This window comes from Scylla paramamosain, chromosome 3 (assembly GCF_035594125.1).
Source record: "Scylla paramamosain isolate STU-SP2022 chromosome 3, ASM3559412v1, whole genome shotgun sequence".
Classification (NCBI taxonomy): domain Eukaryota; kingdom Metazoa; phylum Arthropoda; class Malacostraca; order Decapoda; family Portunidae; genus Scylla; species Scylla paramamosain.
In genome coordinates, this window is record NC_087153.1 from 1,322,501 (window position 1) to 1,327,144 (window position 4,644).

Consider the following 4,644-nt stretch of genomic DNA (forward strand, 5'->3'; position numbering starts at 1 on the left):
AGAAGAGGAGGAGGAGGAGGAGAATGAAGAAGAGAAGGATGAGAAGTGAGGAGGAGAAAGAGGAGGAAGAAGAAGAAGAAGAAGAAGAAGAAGAAGAAGAAAGAAGAAGAAGAAGAAGAAGAAGAAGAAGAAGAAGAAGAAGAAGAGAAGAAGAAGAAGAAGAAGAAGAAAAGAATGAGGAAGAGGAGGAGGAGGACGAGGAGAATGAAAAGGAGAAGGAAGAAAAAGAAGAGAAGGAGGAGCAGGAGAAGGAGAGGAGGAGGAGGAGAAAAAAAGGAGGAGGAAGAGGAGGAGAAAGAAGAAGAAGAGGAGGAAGAGGAGGAGGAGGAAGAGAAAGATGAGGACGAGGAGAATGAAAAAGAAGAGAAAGAAGACGAGGAGGAAAGAGAAGGAAAAAAGGAGGAGAAATGAGGAGAATAAGGAAGAGAATAAGGAGGAGGAGGAGGAGAAGGAGATGGAGAAGGGAGAGAAGAAGAAGAAGAAGGAGGAGGAGGAGAAGGAAGAAGAGGAGGAGGAGGAGGAGGAGGAGGGGGAGGAAGAGAAGGAGATAGAGGGGGGAGGAGGAATAATAAACTAAAGAAACAGAGAGGGAACGAAAAAGACGAGAAGAATTTTGTGGATAACGCAGAACATTTAAAACGAAGAGATTTAACGAGATTACCAAGACAAGTTGAAGAATTATATGAAAGGGAGAGAAGGGAGACAGATAGGAGAGGTAAGAATTCCAAGTAGGAGGAGAACGGGAAGAAGAACGTGGAAGAAGAAGAAGAAGAAGAAAAAAAAAGAAGAAAAAGAAAAAGAAGAAGAAAAAGAAAAAGAAGAAGAAGAAGAAGAAGAAGAAGAAGAAGAAACAATTAAGCGGTGTTGTTAAGTCAAGCAGTGACAGACAGAGGCCCTTGGGGAATCTCGCTTACACAAGTCATTGGGAAGGAGGAGGAGGTGATGAACGAGGAAGATAATGAATGAGTAGGAGGAGAGAAATGGAGAAGGAAGAAGAGAAACAGAGAATAAGAGGTCAGGGTTGAAGTGCTGTTGCTTTTCCACCTCTTTTTCTTTTTTCTATCATGTTTTTCTTTTATTTCTAGTTCCATGACGTTCACTTTTCCCTTTCCGCAGTCTTCTCTTTCTCCTGTAGGCCTTTTGTTCTCACATTCGAGAGCATTTTTCTTTTTTTCTTCATTTCCTTGGTGCTGTGATATATTTTTGGATGCTTTATTTCCGTTGTCTCTTTAAGCCTATTTTTCTTACTCTTTTTATTCCTGTAGTGTCGAGTTTCCCTCCTTCTCACACATAATTTCGAGATCTTTATTATTTTCAGTCCTCGAGCGTTGAATTATTTCCTTTCCTTCTGTTTGTTTTCCGCCGTTCTTTTTAACTCCAGCGGTAGATTTTGTCCCTTTTTCCGGACTCCCCGTCTTTTGTATCAGTATCTGTAGCGCTCTGCTGTGTGATTCATTTCTGCAGCATCAGTGATTCACGTATACTAGAATGTCAGCGATCATAGGCACTCAGCGTGGGTAAAGTCTGCCTGTCTCTCTATCTGTCTCTCTGCCTGTCTCTCTGCCTGGCTTTCTGTCTGTGTGTGTGTGTCTGCCCGTCCGTCCCTGCCTCGTTGTTTCATTAATTCTCGTATGTAGACGCACGCCCCTTTAATTAAACTCGTACAGCATCCGCTCTTTCGTCCATTCCATCCTTTTCTTTTCATCTCCGCTTCATAAATTAATTCGCCTTATATCTTGTAGTTATTTACATATATCTTCCATGGTACACACTACGCCGTTTTCTTTCATCGCCTGAATAGAGTCGCGTAATCAGAAAACGAATCTCCTGAGTCTTTTTATCCGAAACACGGACGCAGTAAACGAAACCCTGCACCGACTGGTTCGCCTCGCTTCCCGCACGGAGACTAGGGCGTGGGGAGGAGGGGAAGGAGAAGGGGCAGGAGGAGGAAGAGAGAAAAGCAGGGGTAGAGAATGAGAGGAAACGACGAGCTGGATCATATGTGTGCATTAATCAAGGCTCTATTGAAACAGTGTCGTGAGCTGGCACTAATTGAAGCCTTGTGAGAGGAGGTGGCACTGCGAGGGGAAGGGCCGGAGTGACACTGGGGGAGGGGGAGGATAATGAACTGTGAGAAGTAAGAGGAGTGAAGGTGGCACTGAGGAAAGGGAGAGAGGGGGCGAGACTGAGGCACTGTGAGGAAAAGGGTGTAAGTGGCGGTGATAGGAGGAAGGGAGGGAGAGAAGAGAGTGAAGGTACTGTGAAGGAGCCACTGTGAGGGAAAGGTTGGATATGCCAGTGATAGTAAGAGAGGGAAAGATAAGGAGTTAAGGTGAGGGGAAAATAAAGGAGGAGGAAGAGTTAGGGTGAGATGGCACTGTGAGGGAAAAAAAGTGTTGAGGTGGCACAGGTAACAGGGAGCGAGGGAGGGAGGGAGGGAGAGGGGAGAGGACAAGGGTGAGGAAGTACAGTGCTGTTGCTGTTTTTTCTCCTTCCAATTGGACTTTGAATATGTGTCTTGGTGGGCTGTGTTTGTTTTTTCTTTCTACTTTTTTTTTTTTAAGAGAGAGAGAGAGAGAGAGAGAGAGAGAGAGTTGAATATACATAGTTACTTATTTCATGGTCTGGCCTGAGGTACGTACGTGGAGGGAAAAAATAAATAAATAAATAAATAAAAATAAAAAATCACGTCTTCTCCTCTCCCTCCCTAACACACAGGACATTAGCATAGCAAAAACATGTGTCAACGGCGCCAGGGTTCGGTCCCCGCGACGCCACCATCACCATCACCACCACCACCACCGCCACCACCATCACCACCACCACCACCCGCGGACATAAACAGGCTCGGGCGGCGACGGGGCGGCACTTTATGGCGGCACCGTAATTAAGGACGCGCCGCTCCACCTAATGCCGAGGGATTTTTGACAAGTATTTACGAGTCAGGTGGATTTTTAGCTGTGACGTATTTTTAATGTGTGCTGTTTTGTGTCTCTTTTTCCCTTTTAACTGTTGCTGAGGGACGGGGGGGAGAGAGAGAGAGAGAGAGAGAGAGAGAGAGAGAGAGAGAGAGAGAGAGAGAGAGAGAGAGAGAGAGAGAGAGAGAGATTACGTCACTCTTTTGTCTTCATTTCCATGCAACCTTTAGACTCTTTAGTAACCCCCCTCTCTCTCTCTCTCTCTCTCTCTCTCTCTCTCTCTCTCTCTCTCTCTCTCTCTCTCTCTCTCTCTGCGCATTTTCACGTCCCTTCCCTTCCCTTCCTTACTGCTGTGTAGCAATGTCACCTCTCCCGCCTCTCCCAACACTCTCTCTCTCTCTCTCTCTCTCTCTCTCTCTCTCTCTCTCTCTCTCTCTCTCTCTCTCTCTCTCTCTCTCTCTCTCTCTCTCTCTCTCTCTCTCTCTCTCTCTCTCTCTCAGCAGAGGATGAACCCATCAGTGAGTCTCTATCTATTATCGTTCCTGTAGACCATTATTCACAAACTTGTCTCTGGCTTCTCCCCACCTCCATCTCTCTCTCTCTCTCTCTCTCTCTCTCTCTCTCTCTCTCTCTCTCTCTCTCTCTCTCTCTCTCTCTCTCTCTCTCTCTCTCTCTCTCTCTCTCTCTCTCTCTCTCTCTCTCTCTCTTGGTCTCTCTCCTTCTCTCTTCCTTTCCCTCGCGGCCTGTTGGTCTAGAGGTATGATTCTCGCTTCGGGTGCGAGAGGTCCCGGGTTCGATTCCCGGACAGGCCCATTTTCTTTCGTGGTACAGGTGTGTGGTAGTCATAAATCGGGGTTTTCGTCAATAAATTGTGTGGTTTTTCTTGTCTCTCAGATAAGGTTGTGGTGAAATGGCCACTTATGTAAGGGATGCGGTAATGCCAATGTAAGGCCTCCTCCACCCACCAGTATGTGCTTGTGGTGGTATGATGCAGGATATTCCGCTAATTTTTATTTCTGTTATTACATTTCCACGTGCAAGTTCCATGCGAGGTAGATATATGGCATTGTGTGGTAGCAGTTCCCTCCTCCTGGCTGCAAGCGGGAGGGGAGGTCGGGGAGAGAGCCTTGCTTTATTGAGTTCTGTCGCCAGTACTTAGTTTAACAGTCTCTCTCTCTCTCTCTCTCTCTCTCTCTCTCTCTCTCTCTCTCTCTCTCTCTCTCTCTCTCTCTCTCTCTCTCTCTTTGTTTAAACAGATTTACAGTATCTACAGATAAATAGTTGGGAAGGACACATTTAGTAGCTAAAGTTTACGGTATCGAGTGACAAATTATTTTAAAGTTACTGCCCACATCTATACATACCTATAGGGAGGAGAATACATAAATAATACATACTATACGAGTACACTATACACTACTACACCACACACTACACTCTATATACAACGATGTCAAAGTGGCTGCTGCTGCTGCCACTTGTGGGCGGCAACCTTCACCTGCTGAGTGGACATTTGCTTGATGTCCACAGCAGTGGTGAAGGCATTCCATAGCCTGACTGTTGCAGCAGTGAAGGCGCGCTGGTGGGAGCTGGAGCGGGATCTTGGGACCTCCAAGAGGGAGTCGTTGCTCAGCACCATCCTCGTGCATCGCTCAGACCTCCTCCAGGTGGCCCTCAGATCCGGCAGGTGCGGCACGTGCTGGACTTGTGCCTTGTGTAGTACCAT

The 4,644-nt window shown here is 46.5% G+C and overlaps 1 non-coding gene across 1 annotated transcript; it reads left to right on the forward strand.

The window, feature by feature from the left end:
- Nucleotides 1-3,658: 3,658 nt before the first annotated feature.
- Nucleotides 3,659-3,730, forward strand: Trnap-cgg (transfer RNA proline (anticodon CGG)). The gene has a single exon. It is a non-coding gene; the product is annotated as a tRNA-Pro (tRNA).
- The last annotated feature ends 914 nt before the right edge of the window (nt 3,731-4,644 follow it).